The sequence below is a fragment of the Triturus cristatus genome, chromosome 1_2 (assembly GCF_964204655.1).
Source record: "Triturus cristatus chromosome 1_2, aTriCri1.1, whole genome shotgun sequence".
In the NCBI taxonomy this organism is placed as follows: domain Eukaryota; kingdom Metazoa; phylum Chordata; class Amphibia; order Caudata; family Salamandridae; genus Triturus; species Triturus cristatus.
In genome coordinates, this window is record NC_140580.1 from 517,099,019 (window position 1) to 517,117,160 (window position 18,142).

At 55.3% G+C, this 18,142-nt stretch overlaps 1 protein-coding gene across 5 annotated transcripts in view; it reads right to left on the reverse strand.

Moving 5' to 3' along the window:
- The window catches only part of FANK1 (fibronectin type III and ankyrin repeat domains 1), a 1,120,241-nt gene that overhangs the window by 639,529 nt on the left and 462,570 nt on the right, over nt 1-18,142 (reverse strand). The gene's annotated exons all lie outside the window — the stretch shown is intronic.

An 18,142-nucleotide genomic window follows, 5' to 3' on the forward strand; every position in this document is an offset into this window, starting at 1 on the left:
CAGGAACTTCCTGTGCTTCCATGCAATGGGCACATGGAAGTACGCATCCTGTAGATCTATGGCACAGAGCCAGTCTCCCCGTTGCAGCTGAGGGTAAATCTGATGCAACGATAGCATGCGAAACTTCTCTCTGCGAATCCATTTGTTTGCCTGCCGCAAATCCAGAATGGGCCTGAACTCGTTCTTGTCCTTCTTGCGAACTAGGAAGAACCGAGAGTACAGACCTCTTCCCCTTTGAGACAGAGGTACCTCTTCTACCGCCTTTTTCCTCAACAAGATGTCTGCCTCCGCCTGGAGCTCTCGCAGCTGGAACTGTGAGCTTACCGGCGGAATCGCTGGAGGCGGGCTGATAAACCGAAGACTGTATCCATTGCAAAGAATATTCAGCACCCATTTGTCTTGAGTAATTTTTCTCCACTCTGCCGGAAAAAATTGAATGCTTCCCCCCACTGGAGTGGGTAACGGTTGCAGGGGAATTAGTCACTCAGGGTCGAGACCCGGCCGGGCCCTTGGTGGTAGTAGTAGTAGCCTGCTGGCCTCCTCTACCCTTCTGGCGTTTCTGGAAGGGTTTCCGGAACTGCTGCTGTTGGTGCTGCTGCTGTCCCGAACCCTGCCCACGCCCTCTGCCCGTAGACCCGAACCGTCTCTGGAACGGGCGCTTCTTCTTCTCGGTCTTCTCCAAGCCGACAGCCGTCAGGGTCTCAGCCTCAGTCTTCATGCGGGCCATCTCATCATCCGCATGTTTACCAAACAGGGTTTCCCCCGAGAAGGGCAGATTGTCTACTCTGTGCTGAGCCTCTGGCTTGAGCGACGTCAGGCGCAGCCAAGAGTGATGCCTTTGGTGGACGCCATGACAGTAGGCGTGCGCCGCCAACAAGGAGACATCCGCTACCGCACTGATGACCTGGTTCGAAACCAGCATACCCTCTCGCACCATTTCCAGGAAGTCCTCCTTCCTGTCCCGAGGCAGCAGGTCCGCATATTGTTGCAGGGACTCCCACAGGGCCCGGTCGTAACGCCCCAACAGCGCCCCCGCACTCACCGCCTTCATGGTGGTAGACGCGGTCCCACACACCTTCCTGCCCGCCGAGTCCAGCCAGCGGCTTTCCTTGTCGGGCGGGACCGTCGATGAAGGCGCGGTCGCATGCTGTTTCCTCGCCGCCGTCACGATGACAGAGTCCGGCTTCGGGTCCATCCTTAAAAAAGCAGGGTCCGAGTCCGGGGCCCGATACTTTTTCAGGAGCCGGGAGGGGGCGGATTTCGTCACCGCGGGAGTGAGGAACAACTCCAACGCGGGTTCCACCAGTCCCGGCACTAGAGGCAGCAGGGGGCGAGACAGGTGTTTTTTGTAGGGATCCGAGGAGGTGTATACACCACGGAGTACACCGATCCCGGCGACTCCGTTCTCCTCCTACTCCTGGCGTCAGGGCTCCCCCTGCGCCATCTCGACGACGAACCCCTCTGCGATATCGACCGCCTTCTAGACATCGATCGCCTCCTCGGCGTCGATCGCCTCCTTGACGTCGGTCTCCTCGACGGCGACCTCCGTGACGTCGATCTTTGTGACGTCGATCTTCGGGACGTCGATCTTCGGGACGTCGATCTCCGTGACGTCGATCTCCGTGACGTCGATCTCTGTGACGTCGATCTTCGTGACGTCGATCTTCGTGACGTCGATCTCCTTGACGTCGACGGCGACCGCCGCCTCGACGCCGGGTGTCGGCTGGCCAGCGACGTCGGGGAGCCCCTCGACGGCGACCTTCTTCTCTTCGCCGACGGAGACCGGCGATCTCCCCTCGACGGCGAGCGCCGACGCCGGGTCTGATCTCGACGCCGATGGCTTGACGGCGACGTCGACGGCGTCGTCGCAGAAGATGCCGATGTCGTCGACGGCGGCCTGTTCAGCTCCTTCGACGTCGATCGTCGACGCCGCTTCTCCCCAAAGCCCTGGGGAGATGGCGAACAGACCGTAGTCATCCCCCTCGACGCCGCCGTCGACGGGGAGTGGGGACGCTTGCTGGTCTTCCTGCCCCTGGGGAGCCCCCCAGAGGCCTCAGCATGGGCAGAATCAGCCCCTCCAGACCCACCTTGTGCCTTCAGCCTTCTGTCCTCCAGGACCTGGAGCCTGATCTTCATCCTCTCTCTCAGGGTCCTGGCTGAGAAAGAGTGGCAGATCTCACACTCCTCCGGCACGTGGGACTGGGGAAGGCAGACGATGCACACCCGGTGTGGGTCTGACTTAGCCTTCTTCCTTTCACAATCAGGACACTTGTCGAACAAGCCAGGCATGCTGACAACACCAGAAGGAAAGGACTTCACTTTAATACTAAATCACTTGAAAAGTGAACCAATAAACCCTTGAAAAGGGAGAGCTCAATGCTCCAGGGTCCTGCTAGCAGAAGCCGGAAAAAAGAACTGAAAGTAAAAGGGACCTGCTGTGCATTCTGGGATACTGGAAAAGTTCTGGAAAGTTTTCTTAAAGGCACAGTATCCTGTTCTGAGCCACATAATGGCAGCCTATGGGGCTTGTCTGTCTATTCCTTCCTTTTGCTGGTAGAGGCAGGGTTTTTCCTTGTAGAAAAAAGCTGGACAGGCAGTGCTGTTTGTGGATGTTGGTGGAATTTTCTAGTTGAGGTACTGGACAGTGCAGACTGTGGGTATAGGCTGCATTATCTGTCTTTAAATTAAATTCTCTCTTAAGGGTTGATGCAGGTCTGCATGATTTGACACCTTAAGAGATTATTTTTTATTGCTCCGGGGTCCCCGCACATGGGCGGGACTATTCACTAGATTATGACTATACACAGAGATCCCCTACTACAGAACCGGGGCAAATTATGGCCTCGGGAGGGGGGCCAGGCGGCCTCATTCCCAGATTTGTATTTTTTTTATAAAAAAACCAAAAAAAATTGGGGGCAGGCCCTGGGGGATGGTGTCCCCAGGGCCAATAAATTAGAAAAAGAAGGGGGGCTACACAGCCCCCCTTCTACCCAAAAAAAAACGAAAAAAAAAAAAAAAACGGGATCGGGCCGGAGGCCACGCCCCCTCCTTGCACCACTCTGCAAACGCGCCCCCTGGCGCGTTTGTAGAGGGGGAACTAATTCCCCTTGAATACTGGGGGCCCCTGGGGGCCAACTAGCCCACCAGAAACCTTCAGTATGCGCCAGGGGGCTGGTGGGCTAGTTGGCCGCCAGGGGACCTCAGGATTCAAGGGGACTTAATTTCCCAACTTAAAACGCGCCACAGGGCGTGTTTGCACATGTCACCTCAGGCCCCGCCCCCTTCCTGTCACCAGGCAGGTCGCTCCCCCCATCCGCCACGCAGCCCCCTGTGGGTTGAACCTCCGTTGCCGCTTTTGCCGCCTGACTGCTCGCTCCCTTTTTTATTCTGTACCCCTGCGTTTGGCTTTCTGTGCCACTTTCTTTTTTCATTCTGTGCCCCTGTGTTTTGATTTCTGTACCCCTGTGCTCTGTTGTCCCTCTCCCGCCGTCCTTTCCCGCTGTTTTTTCCCCTGGGTTTTCCCCTGCCGCTGAGCCCCTGCGGCCCCGCCCCCTTAACTCCCATTGGTCGACCCGCTCCCACCTCCCAGCTGCTCCTCCCTCCCTCTGCCCTGATATGGAGGCCGCGAAGCGGTGGTAGAGAGCGACCTTTGACCCTGTCACCAGACAGGTCTCTCCCCCCATCCGCCACGCAGCCCCCTGTGGGTTGAACCTCCGTTGCCGCTTTTCCCGCCTGACTGCTCGCTCCCTTTTTTATTCTGTACCCCTGCGCTTGGCTTTCTGTGCCACTTTGTTTTTTCATTCTGTGCCCCTGTGTTTTGCTTTCTGTACCCCTGTGCTCTGTTGTCCTCTCCCGCCGTCTTTTCCCGCAGTTTTTTCCCCGGGTTTTCCCCCGCCACTGAGCCCCTGCGGCCCCGCCCCCTTCACTCCCATTGGCCGCCCCGCTCCCACCTCCCAGCTGCTCCTCCCTCCCTCTGCCCTCATACGGAGACAGCGCAGCGGACGCGCGCAGCGGGCGTGCCGCTGGCGCGCCTAAGGCAAGCCCGTCTGCGCCTGGACCGCACCCAGCGCCAGAACCCCTGGACCCCGCACCCCTCGCAACGCCAGACTGCACTACGACGCAAGCACCCTCCACGCACTCAACACCAGACAAGACCACCCCTGCTACCGGGCCACCCCGAAACGCACCCAGGGGCCTTTCACCTGCCAGAACTGCAGATTCACCAGCATCCAACCATCCACACCACCAGCCAGAGAACCCAACCACCTCCGCTGCATCCTCCTCAACACCCGCTCCGCTCGCAAGCACGCCATCGAACTCTGGGACCTCCTAGACTCCACCGCCCCCGACGTCGCCTTCCTGACGGAGACCTGGCTGAACGCCACCTCAGCACCAGACATTGCCATAGCCATCCCACAGGGCTACAAGATCTCCCGCAGAGACCGCACCAACGGAGTGGGAGGAGGAATCGCCATCATCCACAAAGACTCCATCAAAATCTCAACGAACACCGATGACACCCTCACCACCGCCGAGTACATGCACTTCCAGATCCACACCGACCCCAACACCACCCTCAGAGGAACTGTCATCTACAGACCTCCCGGACCCCGCCCACAGTTCAGTGACACCATCGCCGACCTCATCAGCACCCACGCCCTCGCTTCCACGAACTACATCCTCCTCGGGGACCTGAACTTCCACCTCGAGAACAACAACGACGCCAACTCCACCGCCCTGATCGACAACCTCGCTAACCTCGGACTCAAACAGCTCGTAACGACACCTACTCACGCCGCTGGACACACGCTCGACCCCATCTTCTCCGCAAGCCCCCCACGTCTCCTTCAACCACACCACCGAACCACACTGGAACCGACCACAGATGCGTCCACTTCACCTTCAGAAAACCCACCACACACCACCGCACCCAACAGCTACCACGCCGCTGCTGGGGCAAGGTCACCAAGGACCAACTGACTATCGCCCTCGCCCTGAGACCACCCACCGACCCCACCGACCCAGACACCGCCGCGACCAACCTCACACAGTGGATCAACGACTGCGCCAACACCCTCGCCCCTGTCAAGACCTCTACAACCAACCACACCAACAAGAAAGCCACCTGGTTCACCAAGGACCTCCGGATCTCCAAGCACACCTGTCGGAAGCTGGAGAAGAAATGGCTCCACGACCGAACACCAGACAACCACACAGCCCTCAAGAGCGCCACCCGCAGACACCACCAACTTATCAGGACCGCCAAGAAAACCGCCTTCAAGGACCGCCTAGACAAAAACGCACACAACACCAAAGAGCTCTTCAGCATCGTGAAACAACTCTCCAACCCCAGCTCCAACAACAACGACATCCCGCCATCTCAAGACCTGTGCGACTCCCTGGCCACCTTCTTCCACCGCAAGATCACCGACATCCACGACAGCTTCAACTCCGACCCCCCCCCCCGCACCCACCACCGAGTCCACCACCCCTGCGACTACCACTCGCACCAATCGCCTGACCGTCTGGTCCAGCGTCAGCGACGAAGACACCATCAAAACCATGAACTCCATCCACTCCGGATCCCCATCGGACCCCTGCCCTCACCACGTCTTCAACAAAGCCAGCGCAACCATTGCGCCCCACCTCCGGAAAACAATCAACTGTTCCTTCGAGACAGCAACCTTCCCAGAAAGCTGGAAGCACGCCGAGATCAACGCCCTTCTGAAGAAGCCCAAGGCGGACCCCAAGGACCTCAAGAACTTCCGGCCCATCTCCCTGCTCCCTTTCCTGGCAAAAGTGACCAAGAAGATTGTCAACGGGGGGAGGAGCCTAGTGCTTGACCAAGATGGCCGCGTGAGCTCTGAGCTCCCGAGACCCTCGCGCCCTCCGTCGACTATCCTGTCTCTAATCCTGTCGGTATGCATGGCATCGTGTGGATGACCGGTCAGGGAGGCGATTGATGCTACCCGCGGTCGGATCGCCCACCGGGAACCGGACTTATGCCTGGCGGAAGATTGCGGCCTATCTCCGAGGGATGCCAGGGGCTAGAGTTGGCAGGATGCCCGACTTCTAGTTGAACAACAACGGCCAGGCGAGGTGTGAACTGTCGGACGGAGGTCCCCGTCCTTTCACTTTCGCTTTCTCTCCCTTTGTCAGCCCTGCCCCTGGAGAGCTCTTGGTGGCTTTATTATCCTATGGACGCTCTGCAGGCTACTCTGGTGGCCCACTGCAGAACTGATCACTCCTGATTCCTTTCATTGAGAGGGACCCGTCTTATCTGAACCGACCTGCTTGGTATCAACCATGTCGGGCAAAGCAGAGGTGGATCGGCTGAAGGCTAAGTCTACCAGGCGGGGAGCCTATACCCAAGTCAATAGTATGGACCGCTATGCTCTGCAGAAGGGATCACCAAGTGGGTCGAGCCAGTCGCCGGATACCCAGAAGGCGGCCTCGCCTTTGGCCCCGGAGCTCTCACTACAGGATGTCATGGGCGCGCTCGAAGGGATGCAGACTTCGATTGGGAGACAGTTTGATGCCCTGGCGCATAAGGTGGATGCCATCTTGGTGGATGTTAACCTGATCCGTGCGGACTTGGGCAAAACGAATGAACGGGTTAGGACCCTGGACCTCAAGACCACGGGCCTCACCGATGATGTCACGGAACTGCAGATCGAGGTTCGTAAGCTGAGGACCGAGAGTGATCTCGCCGCCCGCCGGCTGGAGGACTTTGAGAGCCGGGCCAGGCGCAACAACGTGCGCATCATCGGGGTCCCGGAGTCCTCGGATGAGGCTTCGGTTGACCTGCTTGTCGAGGACTTGGTGCTTAATCATCTGCAGCCTAAGGGTCTTGGAAAGTTCTTTGCGGTTGAAAGGGCCCATAGAGTGCCGGGTGGGAGGCCCAAGGTGGGTGCCCCACCGAGGCCGATCGTCGCTCGGCTCTTTCATTTTCGAGATCGGGACGCTATCCTGCAAGCATCGAGGGTGACGGGCCCGGTCCCCTTCCAGAACGCGTCGGTGAATTTCTATCCGGACTTCACCCAGCAGGTGCAGAGGCAGAGACAGGGCTTTCTGGGGGTGAAGAGGCGGCTCCGGGAGAGGGATCTGAAGTATGCCATGCTCTTCCCTGCCAGATTACGTGTGGTGCACGAAGATCGGACATTCTTCTTTGACTCTCCTGTTATGGCCGATGAATGGCTGGACGCTTTGCCCCGGCGACGGACGGGGGAGGACATTGCCGAGGATGGGGACAGTGGCCGGGATGGGCAGGGCTGATTTTTCGGAGCCGGTCTGACTCGATTTGGCTATATTTGAAGACTTGAATAGAGTGCAGTCAATGCGGAGGGCTGCGGGAGGACGAGGGGTGCTCTTTTCCTCCCTTAGGGTACTTTTTGTAGATTTTTGGGTTTTGTAGGGCGACAGGCACACTGCAAGTTGGGGGGGGCTTTGTAAGCTGCAGCAGGGGTGCAGGGTGGGGGGGGGTTTCTGGGATTTTGGGTTTGTTGTTGGGGGGTTTATTTCTGCAAGGCATGGTGATTCTTTCCAGGACTGTTCCATGGTGGCTCTTCGGGTGTGGGGTGGCCCTCTTTACGTTTGAGGATGGGGGGTAGGGGTTTAAGTGTTATAAGCTGGAATGTTAATGGTTTGGGGGATCGCATTAAGCGTGGGATTGTTTTGCAATTCTTGAAACGGTCAATGCCGGATGTTGCCTTGCTGCAGGAGACGCATCTTATAGGTAATACGTGCTATGCTCTGAATAGGAAGGGTTATAAATTCATAGCACATTCGGGATTCTCCTCTGGGTCCAGGGGTGTGGGCATCCTAGTCAGAGCCTCGCTACCATTTGAGGTGGACTCCACCATTGTTGATGATAGGGGGAGGTTTGTGGCGGTGGCGGGGCGGTGGGAAGGAAGAACTTTGGTTTTAGTTTCGGTTTATGTCCCGCCGGCCCTGCAGGCCTCCACGTTCACAGATCTGGGTAGGGCCCTGCTGGATCTCCCGGGGGGTATGCTTGTGGTGGGAGGTGATTTCAACGCTGTTGGCTCCGGCCTGCTGGATAGATACCCGCCCAGAGACACAGGGGGGGCTCAGAAGTGGCTCCCAGACTTCCTAGACACGCTTGGCCTGATAGACTGCTGGAGGCTCCGGCACCCCACACAGAGCCAATACACGTTCCACTCCGGGGCACATGGTAGTCTTTCCAGGATTGATTACCTACTCACTCTGGCTGCGCATGCCTCATTGGTCTCCGAGGCGAGGCACATGGCGCGTGGTATATCTGACCATTCGCCAGTGTGGATCCGGCTGGATCTAGGTCGGGAGGGAGGAGGAAGGGTGGCCCCTATCAACCCGTGGTATTTCCGAGACCCCAAGATGCGCAGCGCGCTGGTAAAGAAAGTAGATAATTTTTTCAAGGATAATCAGGGATCCGTGGACTCGGCAGTGTCGCTGTGGGAAGCATTTAAGACCGTGCTCCGAGGGGAAGCCCTCTCCCTAGTAGTAGCTGCCAAGCGGCGGAGAGATGGCGAGGTTCTGCAGGTTGAGGAGGAGATCGCGGCTCTGGAGGGAGCGCTGGAGGAGGAGGTTACAGAGTCCTCACTGCATGAGCTTTGCTTGAAGCAAGCTGAGTATAAGGACCTGGTGACGAACGCCGCTAAGACCCTCAGTAGGGAACAGCAGGGCCGATTGTATGATGTTGGTGACAAGGCAGGGAAACTCCTGGCTTGGCTGGACAAAAAAGAACGGGTCAATAGAGTTGTGCCAGAGTTGACGGGAGAGAGGGGAGAGGCGATTGTGGAACCTGAGAGGATTGTAAAGTGTTTCTCGGACTATTTCTGTAGGGTTTATGCCTCAGTGTCGGATAGGCCGCCCGAGGACTCGTCTGACCTCCTCCGTGATATCGAGTTGCCCTGTCTCTCCGATATAGATAGAGACGATCTAGATGGTGACATAACGGTTGACGAGGTGGCGGGGGCTATCCGCGTGTTAAACTCGGGCAAGGCCTCGGGACCGAACGGCTTGCCGGTCGACCTGTACAAGCTATTTCCGGATAGGGTCGCCCCTCACCTGCGCGCCATGTTTGTGGAGGCGCGGGGGAGTGGGACCCTCCCGTTGGACCAGCGACTGGCGACGATTGTGGTTATACACAAAGAGGGCAAACCCCGAGATAAGTGCGCCTCATATAGGCCTATCTCACTTCTTAACGCAGAGCCGAAAATTCTGGCTAAAATCCTGGCGACCCGATTGATTAGGGTACTCGGTGACTTGGTCCACCCGGATCAATCCGGCTTCATCCCGCACTGAAACACAGCGTTAAATCTTCGGCGCCTTCATGGTGTAATCGCCAGGGCGGGCACACTGCGTGAACCAGCTATTGTGGCGTCTCTTGACGCCACGATGGCCTTCGACACGGTGGAATGGGCATATTTGTGGGCCGTGCTGACCAAGTTCGGCTTTGGCCACGGTTTTGTGAGTTGGGTGGGGTTGCTGTATGAGGGGCCACTTGCGAGTGTGGTGGTGAATGGTCGGGCGTCGACTCCGTTTCAGCTTGGGAGGGGTACTCGGCAGGGTTGTCCCCTGTCGCCTTTGTTGTTCGCCCTCGCCCTTGAGCCGCTGGCTGCGTGGATACGTTGGCACCCGGATATACGGGGCCTTAGATGGTCGCCTGAACACGAGGACCGTATTTCGCTCTATGCCGATGATATCCTGCTGTATCTTGCCTCACCCAAGAAATCACTTATAGTGGTCTGTGACGTACTCACATCGTTTGGTAGGAACTCGGGTCTTGTTATCAACTGGAGTAAATCGTATTTGTATGTTCTTAGTGGCGAGGTTCCACCGATCCCTAGAACATGTTCGATACAGGTCGCTCAGCAGGGTTTCGTGTATTTGGGGATTTTTATCTCCATGGACTCTGCTGTGCGATATGAGAAGAACCTGCTCCCCCCCCTGGCACGCCTGAGGCGGGATGTTGAAGGCTGGCGGAGGCTGCCGCTCTCCCTCGTTGGGCGTGCGGCCCTGTTCAAAATGATGTCGCTTCCCAGCTTCCTCTACGCACTGCAGAATACTTTGGACTAGGTTCCGGCCAAATACTTTCGGGAGGTCGAAGGCCTCCAACGAACGTTGCTTTGGGATGGGCGGCCGCGAATAGCTATTGCAAAGTTGACGCTTCCATGGTACGACGGGGGCATTGCGCTCCCAGACATCCGACGGTACTATTGGGCCACCCAGCTGAGTGCGATTAATCATGGGTTTTATGGCCCTGCCCTCAGCCCTGGGTATGCCATGGACAGGTGGTTGCTGCGTGGTGGTAACTATTACAGGGCGTTGTATTCGCGGTCCCTGGACTCGTCCCTCACGGGGCCCACTGCTGTGGCGGTGCGAGTGTGGAAGATGGCAACTGACTCGCTGGGCTGGAAGGATAGGCTCACCCTCGCTACCCCGCTGTTTGAATCTGAGAGACTGGGTAGGCTTTGGCACACAAAAGGCTTTGACAAATGGGACTTGATCGGCATCTCCAGGGTCGGAGATGTCCTGATTAAGGGGAGGGTGAAGTCCTTTGAAGAGTTGCAGAAGGAGTATGAGCTGGGGCCATCTGAGTTTTTCCGCTATATTCAGGTGCGTCACGCCCTCCGATCAGTCCTCATAGAGGGTGAGAAGGTGCCTGAGTCCTCTCCTTTGGAGGACCGGGTCCTTGATGGCCATATGCCCGAGAGCACGATTTCGCTCATCTATAAGAAACTGATCAACGTCCGGGCAGATATGCTTCTGGGGTTGAGGGACCAGTGGTCTAGGGATGGCCTCGAGTTGGATGACGAGGATTGGCAGTCTGCTGTTTCCTCTCCTAAGGAGGTTGCGATCCCGTCGCGTCTGAGGCTGGTGCAGCTTAAAATACTGCATCGAGTGTATGTGACGGGGCCAAGGCTGGTTCACATGGGATTCTCGGAGGACGGCCTATGCAGGAGGGGATGTGGTATGGTGGGTACTTTCCTGCATATCATTTGGGAATGTGGTGTCATCACGGAATTCTGGAGGAGAGTCCATGCAGTGATGGGGGAGGTGACGGGCATTGCTATGCAGCCGGAAGCGCGGTGTTGTCTCCTGAATGTCTGGGGGCCCACTGATCATAATGCGGCGCAGACCCAATGGGTGACTCTGGGCAACATGGTCGCTAAGAGAGATATCGCGCGATTGTGGGGCTCCGCGGGGCCCCCCACATTGACCGCGTGGAAAGAAAATATGGACTGGAGTATGTTAAGGGAGAAGACGGTCTATTGCGCTAGAGGCCGCCCCCGGAAGTGGCACGCCATCTGGGGGCGGTGGAATCAATACAGGGGGGGAATATGTCTTGCCCCGGATCTGGATCCTCCCGAGGAACAGCTTTCCTCCTAACCTTCTTTCCAGCTCAGTATGGTTTATGGACTTTTTTGGCCTCTGCTGTCCCCCTTCTTCCTCTTTACACTGTACTGTAACTGGTAGATGAGTGGGGTCCGGCCTCCCTTGGGGGACTTCACCATGGGCTTTCAGTGTTCTTGCCTTGCTGGGGTTTGTTGTGTGTTTTTGTGTTTACTTAAAATTGAACCTTTGCACTTCTCCTTTCACGGTACTGGGGACGCATCTCTGTTTCTATATACCGATGCTGCCGAACCTCCGGGTTGTCGGCTGAATAGCTGTGTCCTGACTTTTGAAAATAAAGGTTTTTAAAAAAAAAAAAAAAAAGAAGATTGTCAACAAACAGCTGACCCGCTACATCGAAGTTAACAACATCCTGGACCCTTCCCAATCCGGTTTTCGCAGCAACCACAGCACGGAGACCGCCCTCATCGCCGCCACTGACGACATCCGGACCCTGATGGACAAAGGAGCAACCCTCATCCTCCTAGACCTATCAGCAGCCTTTGACTCGGTCTGCCACCGCACCCTATCAGCACGCCTCCATGACGCCGGTATCCAAGAGAAGGCCCTGGCCTGGACCACATCCTTCCTCTCCGGCAGAACCCAGAGCGTCCGCCTCCCACCCTTCCGCTCCAAAACCACCGAGATCATCTGCGGCGTCCCACAGGGATCCTCCCTCAGCCCGACGCTGTTCAATATCTACATGGCCCCCCTCTCCCACGTCGCACAACAACACAACCTCAACATCATCTCCTATGCCAACGACACCCAGCTGTTCAGATCCCTCACCGAAGATCCCCACACCGCCAAAGCTAACCTCCACAGAGGAATGAAGGCCGTAGCTGACTGGATGAAGGACAGCAGACTGAAGCTGAACTCAGACAAGACAGAGGTCCTCATTCTCGGACCCACCCCATCAGCCTGGGACGACTCTTGGTGGCCCACGTCACTAGGCACAGCCCCGGAACCCACGGACCACGCATGCAACCTGGGGGTCATCCTCGACTCCACTCTCTCCATGACCAGGCAAGTCAAAGCCGTCTCCGCGTCCTGCTTCAACACCCTCTGTATGCTCCGCAGGATCTTCAAATGGATCCCCCTCGACACGAGAAAAACCGTTACCCAGGCCCTCATCACCAACAGACTCGACTACGGGAACGCCCTCTACTCAGGAACTACAAACAAGCTCCTGAGACGACTCCAACGCATCCAGAATGCCTCGGCCCAACTCATCCTCGACGTCCCCCGCCGCAGCCACATCACACTCCACCTGAGAGGCCTGCACTGGCTCCCCGTCAACAAAAGGATCACCTTCAAGCTCCTGATCCACGCACACAAAGCACTGCACAACACCGGACCAACCTACCTCAACAACCGACTCAGCTTCCACACCCCCACCCGAAGCCTCCGCTCAGCCAACCTCGCCCTCGCCACAGTCCCTCGCATCCAAAAAACCACCGCCGGCGGCAGATCCGATTAACTCACCAGTTATAAAGGGAAAAAACCCAGTGCTGCATCTTTAAGACCAGCACTGACCCTTAAAGGTAATTCTAAGCGTACTTTCCAGTAAGGAATATGCTACTTACCAGTATGCATCTGTTCTTGGCATGTAGAGCTGCAGAGTTGTACACTTAGCATAGGTCGCCATCTGGTGTTGGGCCCGGATGTTTGCAGTTTGTTTTTCTTCTTGGACCGTCTTTGGAAGTCACGAGTTTGGTGACTCCTCCTTCGGTCCGTACTGCGCATGGGCTTCGGCTCCATCCTCAGATTGTTTTTCGCCAACAGGGAAATGATGGAGCGTAGTAATAACAGTGAGAAACCCATGTGTGTTGTATCTAAATAAGATGGACTGGAACGGATACAGGTAGCCGGGGAGGCGGGTGGGCGTGTACAACTCTGCAGCTCTACATGCCAAGAACAGATGCATACTGGTAAGTAGCATATTCCGTTCGAGGCATATGAGCTGCAGATTGTACACTTAGCATAGATTATATAGCAGTACCCAACCTTAGCGGCGACCACCGGTATCCGTTGCAGCTGTTTGAAAGAGTGTTTTTAGTACAGCCTGGCCCACCCTAGCTTGCTGCTGGGAATGCACATCTACACAGTAGTGTTTTGTGAATGTGTGCGGTGTAGACCATGTGGCTGCCTTGCATATGTCATCTAAGGGTATATTCCCTAGAAAAGCCATAGAAGCCCCTAACTTTCTTGTAGAGTGGGCTTTAGGGGGAACAGATAATGTTCTCTTTGCCTTCTGATAGCAAATTTGTATGCATTTTACAATCCACCTAGCTATCCCTGATTTTGAGATGGGGTTGCCTTTATGTGGTGGAGAAAAGGAAACGAACAACTGTTTGGTCTTCCTGAAGGGTTGCGTTCTTTGTATGTAATATAGCAACGCTCTTTTCACATCTAGTGTGTGTAAGGCCCTTTCCGCAACAGATTGGGGTTGCGAAAAGAAGACAGGTAATTCCACTGATTGATTGAGGTGGAAGGGGGTAATGACTTTGGGCAGGAACTTCGGATTAGTTCGAAGTATGACCTTGCTGTGATGCATTTGTATGTAAGGTTCCTGTATGGTGAACGCTTGTATTTCACCAACCCTTCTAAGGGAAGTGATAGCTACAAGGAAAGCTGTTTTCCAGGTGAGAAATTGTAGCTCACATTTGTGCATTGGTTCGAAGGGCGGACCCATTAGTCGTGTAAGGACCAAATTTAGATTCCATACAGGGGAGGGTGGTGCCCTGGGGGGAATTACTCGTTTGAGGCCTTCCATGAAGGCTTTAATAGCGGGCACTCTGAAGAGTGACAAATGCTGTCTGTTTTGTAGATAGGCAGCGATCGCTGCTAGGTGTAGGCGTATGGATGAATACGCCAGGTTACACCTGTGAAGATGGAGCAGATAGCATATGATGTGTTGTATAGATGCATCTAGAGGGTTGATTGTATTGTTACGGCAGTACATTACAAATCTTTTCCACTTTGCGGCATAGCATGCTCTAGTGGTAGGACGTCTGGCTTCCATGATGATGTTCATGCAATCAGGGGGAAGGTTAAGGTACCCGAATTCTAAGATTTCAGGAGCCAGATCGCCAGGTTGAGCTGAGCTGGGTCCGGGTGCCTGATTTCTCCATGGTTCTGGGTTAGGAGGCATGGGGAAAGGTGCAGTTTTTGATGTGGTACCACTGATAGTTGTAGTAGCGTGGTGTACCACGGCTGTCTGGCCCACGTAGGAGCTACCAGAATGAGTGTGAGGGAGTGCTGTTGTAGTTTCCTGACCACTAATGGAATTAGTGGGAGAGGTGGAAAGGCGTATGCAAATCTGCCTGACCAGTTCATCCATATCGCATTGCCCTTGGACAATGGGTGTGGGTATCTGGCGGCGAAGCTTGGGCATTTTTTGTTTTCGTGGGTGGCGAAGAGGTCTATTTGAGGATGCCCCCACTGTCGGAAGAATGGGTGAAGAACTTGTGGATGCAGTTCCCATTCGTGTAGTTGTTGAGTCTGTCTGCTGAGCAGATCTGCTATGGTGTTTTGTACGCCTGGAACATGTTGTGCCAGGAGAAAAATGTTTTGGGGAATTGCCCATCTCCATATGCTCTGGGCTAAGCGGGAGAGCTGGGGAGAGTGTGTCCCCCCCTGTTTCTGTATATAATACATCGCAGTCATGTTGTCTGTGCGAATGAGGACTGCTTTGCCTGAAATCTGCTTTTGGAAAGATTTTAGGGCTAGAAAGATCGCCAAAAGCTCCAGATGGATGATGTGGAGCGTTTTTTGCTGTGGCGTCCATAGACCTTGCATTGTGAGGTGTAAGAGGTGCGCTCCCCAGCCGGAGAGCGATGCGTCCGCTGTTAGAGTCACTTGGGGAACCGGGTCCAGGAACGGCCGTCCTTTGGAAAGGTTTGTGGTGTTCCACCACTGCAGAGAGTGATGTGTGCGGCCGTCCACCAACACCAGATCCGTCAGCTGACCCTGGGCCTGGTTCCACTGTTGTGCTAGGCACTCCTGAAGTGGACGCATGTGGAGTCTTGCATGGGGCACTATGAAGATGCAAGACGCCATCATCCCTATGAGCTTCATAAACACTCTTGCTGGTAGAGAGTGTTGAGGAAGGAATATTTTGCGTAAGGCTAGAATGCTTGTGATTCTGGCTGAGTTTGGATAGGCAATACCTTTTGAGGTGTCTATGGTGGCCCCGAGATATTGCTTTGTGTGAGATGGTATGAGGTGGGACTTTTGGTAGTTCACCGTGAAGCCTAGCTGATGAAGCAGTTGGATGGTGCTGTTTGTATGTTGCACGCATTGGTGGTAGGACGCGGCTTTTATGAGCCAGTCGTCTAAGTAAGGGAAGACGTGAACATGTTGACGTCTGAGGTGTGCTGCTACTACTGCTAGGCATTTGGTAAACACCCGTGGTGCAGTGGTGACCCCGAAGGGGAGAACCTTGAATTGGTAATGTTGCCCGTCCACCACGAACCTGAGGTATTTTCTGTGAGAGGGGTGTATTGGAATGTGAAAGTACGCGTCTTTCAGATCCAGTGTTGTGAGAAAGTCTCCCTGGCAGAGGAGTGGGAGGACTTGTTGTAAGGTGACCATGTGAAAGTGGTCTGAATGTATGTAGGCATTTAGAGGCCGGAGATCCAGAATGGGTCTGAGGGTCTCGTCTTTCTTTGGGATTAAGAAATATAGGGAGTAGACCCCTAGATTTCGTTGATTGTCGGGTACCTGCTCTATGGCGTGTTTCTGGAGGAGCGAGAGTACCTCTTGTTTGAGCAGTGTGGAATGCTCTTGGGACATTGGACGGTGCCTTGGTGGGATATTGGGTGGGGTAGATGTTAGCTCGAGGCAGTACCCTGACCGAATGATTTGGGTCACCCATTTGTCCGATGTTATGGACTCCCATACGTGGATAAAATCTTGTAGTCTGCCCCCGACCGGAGTGGAATGGTCTGGGGGGAGCGAAGGGGAGTCATTGTGCGGGTGGGGTGGCAGAACGGGTATTGTTGGTTTTGCCCCTGCCCTTATTGTTGTTGCCTCTGTAACCACCTCTTTGGTTGCCCTTTGAAAAGGTATTTTGAGGAGGGGATTTGTAGGAGGTAGAGGCATTATCGGTGGAGGAGCCTCTACCTGTGCCACGAAAGGACGAGCGTCGAAAGGAACGCTTAGAGGCTTGGGTCTGGAGCGCTCCCATAGACTTCGCTGTGTCTGTATCTTTCTTCATTTTTTCGAGCGCTTCGTCTACCTTTGGGCCAAAGAGTGTTTGCTGGTCAAAGGTGTGATTAAGTATTGATGTCTGGACCTCAGGCTTGAACCCTGATATCCTGAGCCAGGCATGGCGGCGAAGCAGGACACTGGTGTTTATGGCTCTAGAAGCAGTGTCTGCTGCATCGAGGGCACACTTAATGGAGGTGTTTGTGATTAGTTTGCCCTCCTGTATCAGGTCATGAGCTTGGCGTTTGTATTTCTCTGGAAGGTGCTGCATAAGAGCCTCTAATTCATCATAGTGTGCTCTATCATATCGCGCAAGCAGTGCTTGTGTATTTGCAATGCGCCACATGTTTGCAGCCTGGTAGGCGGTGCGTTTACCAGACGCGTCCAGAAGTTTAGATTCCTTGTCTGGTGGTGGGGCATCTCCTGAGGATTGGGAGTTAGCCCGCTTTCTAGCTGTGGAGACAACTAGGGAATCTAGAGGAGCAGGGCCCTTGATGTATGCAGGGTCTGTGGGTGCCGCCTTGTACTTCTTCTCTATTCTAGGGTTTAGTACTCTGGCTCTGACAGGGTCTTTGAATACCTCTGTAGCGTGCTTGGTGACACCCTTAAGCATGGGTAAAATAGCAGTGGAACGATCTTGTAAATCAAATGTATCCAGTAGGAAGTCTTCTTCCACTGGTTCCGTGTGCATGTCCACCCCATGGTAGTGTGCTGCTCTCTGCACTAAATGGTGAAACCCTAAAGAGTCCTCTGGAGGAGACGGCCTTGATGGGTATAGGTCGTCTTGAGGTACATTGGGTACATCAGGGTTATTATAATCCTCCCATGGATCTGGGGTCCCTGGTGGGGTGGGATCCATTGGGGCGTCCCCTGGGTCATTGTCCGGGTCCCCGTCATCCGGGTCTGGGGATGGGGCCGGATCGTAGTGAGGTAAAGGTGGAGGGGGTGGTGGTGGGAGGGGGGGTGGCAGTGGGGAGGGTACTCTAAGGGGAGAAGTAGCTGAGTCCCTCTTTTTGGGTGGAGGAGGAGGAGCCGGAGCCTCAAGGCGACGCTTCTTAGTAATCACAGTCAAAAGGCCAGTCTTTGGATCTCTGGACAAAGTCTTTTGTAAAGGGTCTGGTGTAAACAGAGCCAATGGCGCCGAGTCGTCTGTCGGCACCGGCGATTTCGGAACCGGAGGTTTCGATGTTCTGTGTACGCCCTGCTTTTTGGAGGTCTCCGTGTGTTTCGGCGTCGAATGCTGTTTCGGCGCCGGAGCGTCGGTGCCGACCGATTTCTGTTTGTGTTTGGTCGGCGCCGAGTGTCCAGGCTTCGGCACCGGTGGTTTCGGAGTCGAGCTGGATTTTGCAGGCTTCGGTGCCGAGTGGTGTTTATCGGCACCGGGCGTCGGCTGGCTCGATCCCGAGCTGCCGTGAGACTTTGAGTGCTTCGACACCGGGCCCGAAGGTGGGGTGATCGAGGCTTTGGTTTTGGTTTTGCCCAGGCCGGCAGGCGAGGGAGTAACCGGAGTCTCTTTGGTTTTTGGTGCGGGGCTGGG